General features: G+C 37.1%; 1 long non-coding RNA gene across 2 annotated transcripts in view; it reads left to right on the forward strand.

Annotated features, from left to right (window-relative positions):
- The window catches only part of Gm40062, an 88,654-nt gene that overhangs the window by 15,737 nt on the left and 54,987 nt on the right, over positions 1 to 17,930 (forward strand). Inside the window, exon 1 of one of the 2 annotated variants that reach the window (XR_867338.1) lies at positions 15,435 to 15,581. The exons of the other annotated variant lie outside the window; for it this stretch is intronic. This is a non-coding gene — a long non-coding RNA (predicted gene, 40062). Of the gene's footprint in view, positions 1 to 15,434; positions 15,582 to 17,930 lie in introns of those variants that run through there. 2 annotated transcript variants of the gene reach the window in all.

Here is a 17,930-nt window from a genome sequence, read left to right on the forward strand (position 1 = left end):
AAATTTCCAGGAAACTTCTGCATGTCTAATGTACTATAGGAACATCAAGAGAGACAATTATTCTCTAGATGAAAGTTGATTTGACTCATAAACTTGTTTTCCTTTTAAAGTACAAAAATAAGTCAGCTATCATTTTATTGTTGTTATTTATTTTATATTTGAGATTATAATCTATTATCATTTCTCACTTCCCCTTTCTCACTCCAAACTCTCCCATATATCCTTTTTACTCTTTTTTTCAAATTTGTTGCCCTTTTCCTTATTAACTGATTTTATATGTATGTATGTATGTATATATGTATATATATATATATATATGTATATATATATATATATATATATATTCCTAAATACAACCTAATCTTTCTGTATAATGTTACTTGTATATTTTTGCTCAAAGTGGAATATTTTTGTATTGGATAACCAACTGGTGTATTTTTCCATGGGGACGACTATTTATTTCTCAGACTCAAATACCTTAGTTGCCTGGAGTTTTTTAGCATAGGGTTAATATCTCATGGGCTGTCCAGTGTCCATTTTAGCATATCCATCGGTGTGATTCTAGTTAGCTATCATTGTTAAAAGAAAATTATTATTTTTAATAATAATTTAATAAAATGTATTATTACTATAGAAGCAAACTAGTAAAAAAGATGTTTTCTGATAAAGAAAACCACTTTCTTTCTTTTTAAAAATTTATTCTTCTCTCATTTATTACATCCTGACTACAGTTTCCTTGCTTTCACTCCTACTCTTCCCAGTCCCTTTCTCCACTTCCCCTTTACCCCAAATCCACTTCTCCTTCTTTCCCTTCAGAATAGGGCTGTCCTCCCAGGAATATTAACTGAACACAGGATAAGAAGTTGCAACAACCCTAGGCACAGTCCCTTATATCAAGCCTGGGTGAGACAACTTAGTAGGAGGAAAAGGGTTCCAAGTGCAGACAAAAAGTCAGAGACTGCTCTCCACTCCCACTGTTAGGAGTCCCAAAACAACACCAAACTACACAACCATTGTATATGTGCAGAGGACCTATCTCAGATTCTTACTAATTGTCCGTTCAATGTCTGTGAGCCCTATAAGCCCTGTTCAGTTGATGCTATGGGCCATGTTCATGTGGTGTCCTTGACCCCCTGGCTAATACAATCTTGATTTCTCTTCCATGGGTTCTTGAGCTCCTCTTAATGTTTTACTGTTGGTCTCTGCAACTGCTCCCATCAGTTGCCTGATGAAGCCTCTCTGATGATAATTGGGCTAGGCTTCAGTCTACGAGTATAGCAAAATATCATCAGAAATCACTCCATTGACTTTTTTTTTTTTTAGACTGTCATGTTTGGTTCTATGCTATGTCTCTAAGCTCTGCAGCCCCATTGAGGTTTGGTCTGTTGCTATGTATTGTAATGCGAAATACAGACTCTGGGGGTCTGGTTGCCCCCAGGAATGAAGAAATCCTCACATATACCAAATGATGCTATGTAACTTTGCCCCAAGTTATCCCTGATTGGTCAATAAAGATGCTTACAGCCTGTAGCTGAGGTGAAGAGAGGTAGGTGGGGCTTTGGTTTTCAGGTTTAGGGTCTGTGGCACAGACCACAAGGGAGAAGGAGAGAGGAGAGAGAAGAAGATGCCATGGAGTAGGTGAATCATTAAAATATATCCATGAGAGCTGGCCAGTGGGATTAAGAGGAGTCCTGGTGGAGCATGGCAAGTTATAACTCGGGATTATCAACAAAGAAGTAGACAAAAGAGCTTAGAGGGTCGATTTATGCCTAGCTCTAGTGCTATTAAGGCTTGCCACACCCACTCCAGTGAAGACTTCGTGGCAACCCCAAAAGCTTAGATGCAGTCCCGAGTCAAAAAGTTTTATAGAAACTTAGTCTCCTGGAGCCTTGACACCCTGTAGCACGGAAGCTCCAAACTTGTCCTTGTGTTAGATGGTGAATGGATCTGTGTGCTTTCTTTCAGCAATTGTTTTATTAGAGGTACCTCCAAGAAATGATTTTACAAGTACCTAAATCAGATAGAACTTTACTTCCTGGCCTTTATCAATGTCCTAGGCAATCCTTGAGCTGACCCTGGGCTTGGAATTTTGTAAGAATGTTACTCATTCAGACAAAATGCCCCAGTGTTGACAGTAATCAGGCATCTCACAGTTTGCTGGATAGGAGCTAGTATTCTCAGGGTTAGTTCAAAATAGTAAACTTAGAATCCTCATTACAGTCAGGTATAGCAGACTACATTACATATTAGAAGAAAGTAAGTTCTTCTGACAAATGGAGATTCCCTACAGACACTTAAAAGAACAGCCAAGTTACTCCCATATGCAAGAAATTTCAATGACCTAGGAAGAAGGAGGGTTGTGGTTTAAGGAGGAACTACAATATTACATTATTCGTGAGCAAGAGCAGAACCTCCTGGTGCAAGCTGTCACAAGGCTCAGAGGAACAACATAAAATGTGACTAGAGTGTGAAATCTTCACCTGGTTCCCTAATAGCTGACTTTAGAAAGGGCCTCCTTTTATTTTGGTTATAACCCCTGCCTAGTTCCTGCCAGTCTTTATGTATGCATTTCTCTGTTTTGTGTCAGAGAACTTCAATATATCTTGGCTGATGTGTCACCTAACTTTTTTGTTTTCTTCTGTAATATAAATCTGATGCTCACTTTGAGAAATTACATTCAGATACAGCACACTCTCTGGTGTCCTTGTCTGCCATCCCCCTGACTCCTTGTTCACCTGATTACCAAAATCCTGGTTCCCTGTGGGTTGAGGGACCAACTGAGTCCAGTCCATGGCAAAGACTTATTATAAATATAAAAGTTTTGTGTCTTTTATTTGGGAACTAAATGACCAAAGGTTGGGTAGAAACTTCTATTAATTTTAACCACAAGCCTCTGGTTCCTGGCCCTCCAAGCAGTGTCAGGCTTTTGATTCCTCTTGTGATGTGATCCTCAAGTTGAACCAGTCATTGATTGGCCATGCCCACAAGTTCTGTGCCATCATTATCCCAGTGCATCTTGCAGGCAAGAAAAAAGTATATTTTAATGTTTTAAGAGTTTGAATTACATTAAGGAAGACAAGTGAATGGACCAAGGTTAGGACCCTAAATTTCAGATTGGTATTAATTTTGTTCTGCCAAAGATTTCTGCTAACAACTATTTAGCCTGATGTACAGCATTACTGGAAGTAGTGGAAAATGTATACATTATAGAATCTTCACACACGTATTAACTCTAGACCCTTTAGACCTACTTGTTGGGGAATACTCAGAGAAAGTATGTCAGGCAAACAAAGTACTACAATGAGAAGAAGATGGTTTTCTTATTCAAGGAAGGTTAAAAGTAAAATTCTGGACTCTGTCACAGTGCAAAGAAAAACATGGTTTGTAGTTTGGTGTTTCCTGAATTTATAATGTGATTATAGATAAATCCTCCTTGTGAATCAAATCCAGTCTAAGTTCAAAGAGACCTCTCCCTGAAAATCCACCTATTCTAACTAAGCCACTCCCTCTCAACTTTCAATTTCAACATTTTAATTGTCAGAGACCTTCCTGGTATTTAGGTGGACTGGCAGCTGCCATGGGGAAAGTTGTAATTGTGGTGGCAAAAGTTATGATTGATGGGGCTTCCTTTTTGCTATTTTTTCTTTATCTCTTTGTTATTCTAAAGCCTAATGTTCTGGCATTTAACTTCTGGCAATTAACTCCTGCTGTTCAACACAGAGGAATAAGAAAGAAGGCTCAATTGTAGGGTTCTTTTTTTCTCTGCTCAGAGATCCCTCACTTGGAATTCATTAACCCATGAACCAGAGAGAAAAGAAAAAAGAAAATAAAGGAGAGAAACAAAGAGTCATGCATGCAGAAAAATGCATACACACTCTGGATGTAACAGAAATATATACAACCCTGTTTTATTATTGCTTTCCAGCATTTTATACCCTTTAGACAAAAAGTTCTCTATGTAAAAAAGAATTACTTCATGGATAAAATGTTATACAAAAAGGGAGTTACAGAAGAATGTTGATAGTAAGTTCAAGCAGTGCTCCATTCTCTAAGCTCATTGTAAGTTCAAAGCAAGAGTTTCACATAGCCTTGCTTTTTCATACTGCACGTCTGTGGCTTCATCCTTGGACTTGACCTAGAACGATGCTTTTCCTTGATCACAAGTTTGTTCCAAACCTATTTTTCTTTTTAGTGTAGTTGTAAAAACTCATTGTATTTTTTTATTATGCAGACTTTACTTACTATTGTATGAGGAGGGACATTCTATGCTTGCTTTTAACATTATTATGTCTTTTTGAAAAAACAACTAAAGCCATTATCCTTAAATTTTTTTCTTATATTTGTTTGAATCAAATTAGAAATTATATAAAGTCATTAATTCATCTAAAAAGCATTAATTCATGAAAGTTCATCTTCATGCTGATCTGCAAGAAATTTGTTCAATTGGGTGGGTGGTGGGCTGATGCCAAGGAATCATTAGGTTATGGGACGGTAACACGAAAGGCATATCAGCAACAAGAATCATTCCTGGGATGAAGTCTTGAAGGACCCTGCAATCTCAGAGCTCATCCATCACAAGTCATGCAGGATGATGCAGGATGCACAAGGCCACCTGCAGAAAATTCACTTGTATGCCTTAGTCTTTCCTAGATGGCTACCAACAGTTAATGAAAGTTCATGTTTACGTCTCTCGGTTTTATTATTTTACTACTTGCTGTCTTCTGGCATTGTGATCTTTTTCTTGACTACATATACATATGTGCTTTGACGATATCAGTTGTACCTGACTTTTGGCTCTAATAAATTATATATTATAAAAATATAATTAGTGAAATCCTCTGGATCTCAAAGATTTCATTTTTTTCCTTTTATTGGATAGTTTCTTTATTTACATTTCAAATGTTATCCTCTTTCCAGGTCTCCCCTCCAGAACCCCCCATCCCATTCTTCCTCCCCCTGCCTCTATGAGGGTGTTCCTCCACCCATCTACCCACCCTGCCTTCCAGCCTTGGCATTACTCTACAATGGGGCATTGAACACCCCCTCAGGCCCAAGGGCCTCTCCTCCCACTGATGTCCAACAAGGCCATCCTCTGCCACATATTCGGCCAGAGGCATGGGTCCCTCCATGTATAATCTTTGGTTGGTGGTCTAGTCCCTGGGATTTCTGAGGGGTCTGGCTGGTTGATACTGTTGCTCCTTCCATGGGACTGGAAAGTCGTTCAACTCCTTCAGTTACTTCTCCAACTCCTCCATCGGGGATCCCACGCCCAGTCCAATGCTTGGCTGCAAGCATCCATCTCTGTATTTGTCAAGCTCTGGCAGAGACTTTCAGGAGACAGCCATATCAGGCTCCTGTCAGCAAACACTTCCCAGCATCAGCAATAGTATCCTGGTTTGGTTTGGTGACTGTATATGGGATGGATCCCCAAGTGGGACAGTCTCTGGGTGGCCTTCCCTTCAGTCTCTGCTCCACACTTGGTCTCCAAATTTCCTCTTGTGAGTATTTTGTTTCCCCTTCTAAGAAGCATTGAAGCATCCACACTTTGGTCTTCCTTCTTCTTGAGCTTCATATGGTCTATGAATTGTATCTTGGGTATTCCAAACTTTTGGGCTAGTATCCATTTATACATGAGTGAATACTGTATGCATTCTTTTGTGACTGGGCTACCTCACTCAGGATGATATTTTCAAGTTCCATTCAATCCTCTTTTAAAACACTAACAAAACTAAATTCTAAGAGATACTATTTTGGCATGTATACAGTAGTTCTGAAAGAAAAAAACAAGACAGAAACTAAAAGCACAGATCTCTTTCAGTATTCCACTTTGCTGAAGTCTCTGGTGGAAAACTTTCATGATATTGGTCTATGTGTAACTGTGTAGACATATGTAAAAACCACATTGGAATTTGGAATGGTTATGTTTTCTGATATTTTATATTTATACTGTTTATAATCTTGATATTCTGAGCTTTATATTTGGTAGCCCTGGAGACTGCTTGCAGCTGTACTGTATTGGACTTCTGAAAATATTTACTCTTTCAATTTAAGTCCAGACCTTGGCTGGAATTATGATGAATACTCAAACACATTTGTCTTAAAGACAGCCATCTTTGCTCTGTCCTTTTCCATTTCATATATATTATTACTTGGAGTCTATTAAGGGAGCCCTCGCCCTCTTCTTGCTCGTTTTTTCAATCACAGTTATCATGCAAGCAATCTTTATAAAGGTACATATCAGAAAGAGAGTCTTTTGTTAGAATAATGTCCTGCTTAGAAATAATTGAATAAAGTAAGGAACATGGGATCTTTTAAGAGCACTTAATCTTACTGAAATAATTGCAAAAAAGCATTTCAGTATTGAATTTACAGGGTCATGCCCTAGAAGAAAACAAAAACCAAAAAAGGGGCACTTGACAAAAATTATTTATTTCAATATTTACTTTTCAAATTTCCTGTCCTGTTACTGTAGATTTTCATGTGTTATCAGACAGGCTTTGGAGTGAATGCCTTTTAACATTTTCTCCTGTAGGTACTAAAATTATTTGTCTAAAAGAAGTTCTTGAAGAGGCATATATAAAGAGAAATTGTGTTTCTATTTCCAGTAATTTATTAGCTGAAATTTTCTTTTGCTAGTTTCTGAATCTGCAAGAATAGATTTTAGTTTAGTTTTGCAAAACTAAAGTAATGATAATTTTTGTTTGATTACACATTTGCATTACTGTTTTCTGGATAGTCTTCATTTATTCGGTCTAAAAGTAGCATTCAAGAACCTATCATCTAACAGAGCGTAGACTTTAAACACTTTACCTTTTATCACATAACACAGAGACTAGACTGTAGCTTTACTGCCTTCTATCAAGACTCTGCTAAGCAATCTCAAACTTACATGTTTCATGTTGGTCAGTTGTCACCTCTATTATCTGATTTTCATCTTTATCATAGCCCTCAGCATCATCTATTTCACCCAGTCTTACAAAGTGAATGATTGGCTGTGATTCCTTAGAATCAATGAAAATTAACTAAACCCAAGCCAATTTAATAGAATTTAAGCAGAACCAATCATATTGTGTTGATTCGAATCAACCAGCATAAAGTACATTGTTATGATTACAAAAATCAGAAAAGAGGGTAAGAGTCAGGTTCATAAGACCAAAACAGGAAAAAACTATATGAGAGTCACAACACAACAGGTTGATGCTCCTCTTGTTGAGAGCAAAGCAAAGCAGAATATGGTTCTACTGATCTGGTAAATGCATGCATGGCCTGGCCAGAACCATGATGTACTGGTAGGCTTTGGAGTCAGCAGGCATTTTAATGGACTGTCTATCCAGTCTGCATCTATTGGAGACAACAACAAACAGATTGAGGTTGCTTTTCATAAAACAGGCAAATTAATACTGAGGCTACAGGCAGCAAAATTGCTCACATAAATACTTTGTTTATTCTAGACCCAGACTACTAAGCTTAACACAGTTTTACAGGCTTCAGATAAATTCAATATTGCAATAGTTCACCTATAGTGCAGCTTCCTTTATTAGCAACATTATTAATTTTTAATTATGCATATACACATATATATATTAGCAAATTATATATGTATATATAATTTGATATGTATATATAATGATATATATACATATACACATATATATATATATATATATATATAAGTTTTGTTTGCAACTTAAAAATGATCATTTCACATGACTTAATATTACTGCATAAGGACAAAAGCCATTTACCACATAGTTTAGTTGTACTTTCTTTCTTCTATTTGCTATAAGAGGCTCTTAAAATTAATCTTATTTTATTCTTGAATTTGTACCTTTTACAGTTATGCTTTCTACCTTGCTGTGAACATCCCAAGTAAGATAAAATGATATAAAAGGCTCCTGAATTACATAGATTACTTCTATGTGCTCATAATATATACTGACTATGTGTTGTGAGAGAAATTCCATAACTTGCCTAAGTCTTGATATTGAAATATTTGTTTGTGTGTGTGTGTTATAATGGATTCCCATAGAAGGCATAATTACAAGCAGTGGGCGTTTATTTGTCTCATATTCTAGAGACTCTGGAGACCGCTGCTGGGATTTGTTGTTGCCGAATACCATTTTATCCCAAGGCAAAAGATCTGTTACCACAGATAGGCTAAGAGGGAGGAACTTACAACAAACTCGCTCTTGCAATAATTGGCCCAGTCATGATGATAGCATTTAGTTATTTATGTGTACACTTATGACATGATCACTTTTTGAATGTTTACCTTTTAATATCACAGTAGCAAGTCAACAAGTGGTTTGGAAGTGACATGCCAACTGTAGATAGCTTTTCCCTTCCTCATCTATTAAACAGTAACACTCAATATCTGCCATCTTATATTGTCTTGAGTCTTGAATGGCATTACAAATTTAAAACACCTAGCATCCAGCCAGGTACAAAGTCTGGGACTGAGGTTGTTTGCATCATTGAATAATGATATATATAAGCTTCACACTTTGAAAATTCTCAGAGTAAAACCACAGTCCAATTTGCTAATATAAAATATAAAATTGAGCTTATTTCAGAAAACAGACACTGCATTTATTCAAGAATAAACTGTACATCCTGCTTCAGCGAGTCTTCTCTCAGATTGAGAATTTAAATGTTTGCTTTAGTAAGGACAGTGCTGTCCACAGTCAGAAAAATCTGTGCATCGATGTGAATCACCCATGGGAATGCATCCTCTAGTTGTGAATTTCTAGTTCTGACTTCAAACTGTGACAGTTGTGTTTGTGAGCCATGCATTTGCTCTGTCCAAGATAAATCCATTGGGATAAGAACCAGAAACCCCGTTCATCTATAATAACAGGAACATTCTCTATTTTCCCCTTACATAAGGAATCTTTCTCTTCATTTTTGATTACCTAAATCCTTTAAGCCTTTAAAATGTGTTTTCTAAAATATAGAAATAACATAGTCACATGTAACATATAATTAGTTTTAAGTCTATAATAAACTAATAAACAAAGAGTGACTTTCTTCTTACATTTTATTTCTTTATTTTGTGTGTCTGTATGTGTATGTATGGATATGGGCTCCTGAATGGTATGGCATGTATGGAGGTCAGCAGACAAGTATGGACAGTTCTCTCTTTTCACCACTTGGGTACTAAGCATTGAACTCTGATCTAAATTTTGGCAGCAGGCATCTTTACCTGTTAAGCTATCTTGCTGCCCAGGAGTGATATTTCATGTATTATAATTCACTCCACATAGGTAAACCACTAATATGGTTTTTAATTAAGTTTATTATCTACAGTCAAAGGTAATACAAAGAAGTAGTTACTGTGCAGTCGAGCCAGATTGCCGAATTTGAGTTTTCACTCTACCACTCTGAGTAAAGGGACTTAGATTAGAGTGGCTTGTTTTCCTCAGCTCTGCACTGAGGATAATGCTAGAACATTCTTCATGCAGTTGTTTTTAGAACTAAATGAGCTCAAATATGAAAAGTAATTAGAACAGTGCCTGACATAAAATTGATGGCATATAATTATTTCTATTAATATTATCTTGCTCGTTAAAGCAGATACATGGAGTCCTACTTTTTAACATGTATTTCAAGACTTGTCATTACGGTTTGCAACAGACACTTTACAGTGTCCTGTGATTGTAATGCAGAGTCAGTGTTCATCTTTCTATCTTGTTTGTTGTGGATTTTCTTGTCCTTTGGGGACTAGGTCACATTGTCTACATTTTGTTATTTACCCCCCTAAAGAATCTGTCACATGAATTGAGATTAATTTTCCATTCTTTGTATTTTTGTTCTTGTTTTTTTTTTTTTTTTTTCTCATTTGTTTCAGATTTTCTTTTGGCAGAAGAGCATGGGATCCTGCCAGACTATCATAAAGTACTTTCCCAGCATCAATGCTCAGTTTACTTCCAAACCTGAAGGATTCCCCTGAACAGTGAATGTGAGCCACTGCAATATGAAAAAGAAAAAAAAAACTCAAATATTTGTTTAGTTTTCTTTCTTCAGAAACTCTACTACTGATGTTGTGGGCGAGACTTTAAAAAATATCTCTCAAGGTTCATACCTCAATTTTGTAAATAGTGAGGGAATCTCATTTCTTGGCACAAACAAATGCGGTAAGCAGCTATAGGTATATGCCCATATATACCATAACTAACAAAAAAGCTAACAAACAGCAATAAAACAGGGGAAGATAGAATTTTAAGCAACATTTGACATAATTTTCTAAAAATTTGGCATCAATATTTTGACATTATGATATATTTTTTCAAAGTAGCAAGATAGATTTTAATGATTAGATTGTTGAATAACTCTTACATTTTTAGACATCTGATTAATCACTTCAATTTTGTGTTCGTTATTATGTTACACTGGTGACAAGAACATGTAACATTTATATTGTTTATAGAAACTTGAATTAATAAAATACCATGCTATAGAAGTGTGTTGAAATTTTGTGGGTATTTATCAACATGTAAAGATTTGAAATGTAAATAAATAAAATATCCAATAAAAAAGGAAAACAATAAAGTATTGATTACAGTGAATTAGTCCATCTAAAATATATTCATTAGTTTCAATTTCTAGGCACTGTTAAAGGTATTGAAGGCATAGCAGTGAAAGAGGTCATTATTTGAGGTAGTCTATATTCTGTTGTAAAAGGCAGATAGTAAATGCAGACAGGTAAATATATCACAGAATCACTGACTTACAAGTGCTATGGAGAAAAATAACACAAAGAAAAGGAACAGTGTCCTGGGAAGGGATATCACTCATATGCGTGGCAGTCATGGGCGATCTTCATAGAAAGGTGGTATGTGAGGAAATTTGGAAAGGAAATGAGAAAGAAGCTATAGTCACTTCAATGAAGAGCAACCTAGGCAGATAAAGTGGAAAATTCAAGGGCCTGAAATAAGAGTGAAGCAGGCACCATCGAGCCCAAAGATTCTAGATCAGAATAAATGGGGGCAAAGGCTTGTGAGGGACAGGCATTCGTGATCGTTAGCAAGACTAGTCGTTATTGTCAGTGAGATGGAGGGTTGGAGGTGCTATGCCGATTGGTAGTCTGCATTATGTTCAGCATCAATATGGCTACCTTCTGGGAGTGGGAACCACTAGGTTCCTTAAGGAGTTATGTTAAACATTTTGATATTAAAGTGTCACATGTTATCAAGTTAGCTGAGCTGAGACCACCCTTAACCTTAAATATATGAGTGATTCTAAATGCATACCCATCTACACACTCTTGTGTCCTATTGTTTATTATGTCTTTGTTACCAAAATTATCTTATTAAATTTCTACTGTATAAAATACAGTACAGATACTTACAAAGAAAAATGCCCTTAGAGTTTATTGCATAACCCAGAACTATTTTCCAAAGTTTGAAGGTGCTCTTACTGTTTCCAATCTGGAACCTCTATAGAAAAATCAATTTGATTATCATTATTAGAGTCTACCGTGTACAGAGAAATGTTCTCCACCTGTTCTTGAAGAGGTTGCTACGGCAAACCAGAACATTGTACAGGGCCACTACAGTTCAGAGTGAGAGTGTCAGATTTAGAAAGACATGGGGTCTTGGCTTGATCAGAAGTAATGAGGTCATGACCTGAAGTACAGAAAATCTGCAGAATGCAAGAAAATTCTTTCCAAGCCTGAAGCTATAGTGAATAGAAAATGATCATTACACTTATATGTAGTAAAAATAGACAAGGTTACATAAGTACCATAGTAACTTGATATTATGCCTGTACCTGCACAGCCTGCCAACCCTTAACCGAACTGACTACTAAATGATGTTTTCTGGTGTCAAATCAAATAGCTAGTCTGCTGTCAAGGGGTATTTGCAGAATTTTTCACTCCCAACATTTGTCACTTATCCTGAGCAGTAAAATTTGGAACATAGTTAGCCGGGTAGCTCTACAGGATAATACAATTAATAAAAACAGTTTGTTAAAGTATTCTTTGCCCAAGATACTGCTGTGATACACAAGAACACAGAAAATATATTTTTCCCAAGCAACCTTCTTCTAGAAACTGGAGGGGAGCCAGCATAAAAATCAATCACAATTACTCTAAAGTGGGGTTTCACAGTGTTCCCCTTAGGCCATTATCTTTCAGTTCTCTGAGATCACTGACAGCATCTTATTCACCTTTGGTTTCTTCAGTGTTCACACTATGCCTGGAAAATGGGAAGAGGAATGTTTGTAAGACATACCCACATGTTCATACCTACTGAAACAGTTTTAAAATTGTTATGCTTTGAATGTGTCTCATATCTTTGAACACTTGGTCACCCACTAGAGGCACTGTTTTGGGATGCTGTTGAAACCTTGGGAAGTGGAGAGTGTCTGGTAGAGGTGGGTCACTGAGAGTGGACTTATGAAGGTTCTAGTCTATGCTCCTCTCTGAACAAGCAACAGCTACAAGTTCCCACCAGGGGCCAAGTCCCTAGCACAACCAGGCCTCCCTTGCCATTATGATAGAAAACACTTCCCCAAATTACATCCCCCCAAGAGGAAGAAAAACAAACAAACAAAAAGACCTCTTCTCACTTAAGTTGCTCCCACAGTGCTTGACCACAGTGGCTAGAAAAACAACTCAATGGACAGCTGTGATAGAAAATCTAAGTATCTGACCTTCTACTCAGAGAACAAGTAAGCTAATGACATTCTTTTAATCATATAAAATATTGACAATCCTTGTATCGGTGAGGGATTTGTTCCTGGATTCCATTATAATCCTATGGCTTTCCCAGATGCTTAAATCCTTTACATAAATTTGTAAGAGTATTACATAGAACCTATACATGCACACTTGTATGCTTTTAAAATATTTAGGTTACTGAATATATCTAACATTGTACAAAACTGTGTTAGTAGTTATTACTCTATAGTATTGCTGAGATGATAAGAATGATCATTTTTGGTAAGGACATGTCTTGCACAGTGGTATATTTTCCATGCTTGTTTGAATTCACAGATATAAAATCAACTGTGTAGAAATTTCTGACATGTTTTATTTATGTGTAGAGTCTTCTTAAAATTTTAGTGTCCTACAAATTGAAAGCTGGAATGACAGATATGTTCACAGGTGAATTTTTTTTATTTGTGTATTTTCCATTGCTTTAATTTTGACTTTAAATCTTAAAAAATAACTTAAATATCCACATGTAGAAAAGACTGCAATGTTCTTTACTCATCTAAGAAATACACAAGATACAATGACACATGAAAACACATAAGAGTGGTGGAAGGAAAAGGGTATAATCTAATTTAAAATATGAACTAGAGCCATGAGTATTCATTTGGAAAAAGAAAATGCTCACAAACACATATAAAAACTGGAAGAAAAGAGACTCGAAGTTCTAGTGCCCTGTTGTAGCATAAAATTTTAAAAATCCCATGCCTGGTACTAGATGCTGACATATGCAGCCTCACCCAGCCCCCACTGCTAGCTCTAAGCAGCCATCTGACCCAGGTTTCCAAGCTCGGCTTGCTAAGCTGACCAAACCAGTTTTTCCTGTAGTGGCTGGCATTCCTCAGGCCATCCACCTCCATGCCTGGTCTACAGAATGCCAACAAGCACTCCAGTCTCACTGAGCCCCATCTAGCCCCATGAAAAGAAAGCACTAGAGACATATATTTATATCAGTCAGATTTATATAATTAAATCTCCAACACCAATATGCCCTTGCACAGAGCATACAACTCAGTTAATATATTTACAATCTGCACACCTAGATTGAGCAAATATACCACTACACTACTCTATTGCCCATCTATATACCTACTTGTGGCTCTTGTAGGGTCTGCATCATCATCCACTTCTTCCTCCACCTTTCTTTCCCTTCACCCTCCTTTTCATCTTTCTTCTTCCTCCTTCTCTCCTTTCTGTATAACTTCCTGCCCTGTCTTTTCCTTCCACTGTTCAATCACAGGGTCAAGCCTTTATTTGACCAATTGAGATTTCACCTTAATTCACCTGAGTATTGATCTACTCCTTGTCAGAACACCCCTCTTGAGGGAGAAGACTACATCAAAATACAAACAACAATCCATAACACCCTGTGGTAAAAATAGTGTCTTTTTCTCTTCAGTATTTGTTGGTGTATTCTAAAAGTATAAGGAAAGCAGTGTCCTCTGTATAAGTAGGAAATGATTTTTACATTGAGTTTTCTAACTTTATTGTATTATGCAGGTTCCGTGGAACATACTTGCATGTCTTGGGTCCTCAAATCCTTATTAAGAATGACATGGGTAGCCCTCCTTTATACAAATGATAAACTGGACAAGAAAGAAATTAAGGAAACAACATTCTTTACAATAGCCAAGAATAATATAAGATATCTTGGTCTAACTCTACCCAAGAATGGAAGTCCTATATGATGAGACGTTCAAGTCACTGAAGTAATAGAGGAGATATCAGAAGATGGAAAGATCTCCCACACTCATTGATGCAAAGGATGACCATCTTATCAAAAGCAATCTACAGACTCAATGCAATTCCTATCAAAATTCCTACACGATTTTTTTACAGACCTTAAAAGTACAATTTTCAACTTCATATGGAAAAATAAAAACAATCCTGAACAATAAAAGAAACTGGAGGAATCATCATCTCTCATCTCATACGGAACTACAAAACAATAGTGATACAAACTACATGTTATTTGTATAGATATAAAGAGGTTGATCAATGGAACTGAACTGAATATCCAGAGATAGGTTTGACCCACACACCTATAGACACCTGATATTTGACAAAGAAATACCATACAGTGGTAAAAAGAAAGCATGTTCAACAAATGGATCTGGTCTAACTGAATGCCTGCATGTAGAAGAATGCAATAGATCTCATTACCCTGCACAAAACTCAAGTCCAAGTGGATCAAAGACCTCAATGTAAAAATAGAGACATTGAATCTAATAAAACAGAAAGTGGTATGTTAATAGAACAGAAGTAATTCATTGGTATAACATCTTGAACAGAACAACAATGACTAAGGCTCTAAGATCAACAATTAATAAATGGGTCCTCATGAAACTGAAAAGTTTCTGTGAGGCAAAGGACAATGTGAATAGGACAAAACAGTAGCCTACAGATTGAGAAAGGACCCTCACCAGCCCTAATCTGACAGAGAGAGAACATCCAAAATTTATAAACAACTTAAGAAGTCAGAAGCCAACAATCCAAATAACCCAAATAAAAAATGGTTACAGAACTAAACAGAGAATTCTCAACAGAAGAATCTCAAATGATCAAGAAGCACTTAAAGAAATTCTCAACATCCTTAGTTATCAGGGAATTACAAATCAAAACAACTGTGAGATTCCATGTATATACATATACACATATATATAATGACTTGTAGACTACGGTTCAGTTCAACAATTATCTACCAACAAAGTCCAGCATCCAGGAATTTATCAGTCCAAGAGGCTGGATATTGCCGCTGCACTTCAATATGTCTTCATCCCTATAAGTTTCACAGCTAGCAGGGAAACAAACAATTTGCGAGGTGAAGAATGAACTCATATGACAATTATGACAACAAAGCTTCAAGGTAGGCTATATCTAAACTCTCTTGTAAAGTCTACCTCTATAGCAAAGCACCTGTGGCCTTTACAATAAGAATGAGTTCTACTGTTTGATAAACAAGTTGGGGCTAAGAAGGAAGGATTTGTAAAAAGCATAAGGGTCGATTCTGATGATGGAAAATGCAAAGTACATGGGATTTCTTTCATAATGATTAGTTCTATTTACTGGGAGGCAAAACTAAGGATTAGAATCTAAACAATACTGGGGGTCTGGGAGTTATTCTGGTGAAGCCTGTCTCCATAGACTAGTAAAAAGATCACCAGGTTGTTAAATAACACCCACCCTTGTTGAGTAATTTTGGATTTTCTTATATTTTCTGTGAGCTGTGCCTCCTACATCAGCATATGCTGTCATCCTACTTGCACCCAACCAAAGGTCTGAAGTTGGGGACCCCTGTGGTTGAATTGGAGAAAGGCTGGAAGAGGTTGAAAAGGAGAGCAACCTCATGGGAAGATCAGCAATCTCAATGAATCTGGACCTCCAGATCTTTCAGACACTGAGCCATCAACCAGGTGGCATACACTGGCTGGTCCAAGGCCCCTGACACATATACAGTGGAGGACTGCCTGGTCTGGCCTCAGTAAGAGAAGATGTACCTAGCCCTTGAGATACTTGGGGCCACAGGGAGTATGGAGGCCTCACAGTGTATGGGGGTGTAGTAGTGTGGGGACATTCTCTTGGAGATGGGGAGGAGGAATGGGATGGGGGACTGTTGGAGGCCAGAATAGAAGGAGGATAGAGACTAGATTCTGAAAATTATTTAAAATACTAAAAATTTTTTAAAAATTAAAAAGAAAAAAGGTAGCTTCCAGTGTCAGAGGAGGAAATGAACTTTCCAGTGAGACTGAAAGCAAGCAGGCAAAGAGAGAGCATCCATCTTCCTTTGGTCTTTATATAGGCTGCCAGCAAGTGTGGCTCATATTAAAGGTGGATCTTCCTACCCCAAAAGGTCTGGATTAAAGTTATATCTTCCCGTCTCATAGGGTCCCAAAAAGTGGGTCTTCCCACTTCAAATGATTTAACAAAGAAAAACATCCCCCCACCGGTGGGGATTAGCTTTTAGTTAATTGTAGAATGGTTGAGTTGACAAACCAGAATAGTCATCGTACTGTCTGGCATCTAAGGAAGTTTGTCAGATTCTTAGGCTCTGCAGAATCCTGAGACATCCAGGTCTGTGTTATCACTTTCACATGTGATGAAGAGAGCGCAGAGGCTAGAGTAGGTCTGAGATTACCCCGAGAAACTTGCTTCAAAGCAGACATTGTCCTACCCTGTTTGCTGTTCGTATTTCTTCTGCCAGTTCATGCCTTCTTACCTCATAGTTATCAAAATGTATTCCTAGTTGATAGCTTGTTGGGTAATTCTGGGTTTTAAAATAATGACTATATTTCTATAACCTTCCAATAATGCAATAAATGACGACAATTATAGTAGAATATGTTGTTTCTAAGATAGTGGCTGTCACATGCTTTGTGTTAGAGTCTGTTCCAGGTAAGTCTTACTGACCAGAGTGATGCAATAAATTTGTACTCAGATTTGAGATGGTCAGTCTCCAGTAAGATGTTATTGTTTGACTTCTGGAATTTTAAAAGTACTTCTAGAAACTCAGCTATGCATTTTTAAGACTCTTCATTAAAAAGTTTATGCTTTCTATTTTCTTTTGTGTGTGTGTGAACATTTTTTTATTTGATATTTTCTTTATTTACATTTCAAATGTTATCCCATTTCCTGGTTCCCCCTCTGAAAACCCCCTATCCCTTTTTCCCCTCCCCCTGCTCACCAACCCACCCACTCCTATTTCCCTGTTCTGGCATTCCCCTACACTGGGGTATCAAGCCTTCACAGGACCAAGGGCCTTTCCTCCCATTGATGTCCAACAAGGCCATCCTTTGCTACATATGCAGCTCGAGCGATGGGTCCCTCCATGTGTAGTCTTTGGTTGTTTGTTTAGTCCCTGGAACCTTGGAGGTACTGGTTGATTCATATTGTTGTTCCTCCTATGGGTCTGCAAATCCCTTCAGCTACTTCAGTCCTTCAGTCTCTGTTCCACACTTTGTATCTCCTCTATGGGTATTTTGTTCCCCCTTCTAAGAAGGACCTTAGTATCCATACTTTGGTCTTCCTTCTTCTTGAGCTTCATTTAGTCTGTGAATTGTATCTTGGGTATTTAGAGTTTCTGGACTAATATCCACTTATCTATTTTCTAAATAAACACATTGATGTAACATTATTTGGGTCCTATATTCTCGAAGAAAGTGTTCTGTTACAATATCCCAACTTTGGAAATGAAATAGTTGCTCTCCTCTCCTCTACA

The sequence above is a fragment of the Mus musculus genome, chromosome 3, assembly GCF_000001635.26.
Source record: "Mus musculus strain C57BL/6J chromosome 3, GRCm38.p6 C57BL/6J".
Taxonomy (NCBI): Eukaryota; Metazoa; Chordata; class Mammalia; order Rodentia; family Muridae; genus Mus; species Mus musculus.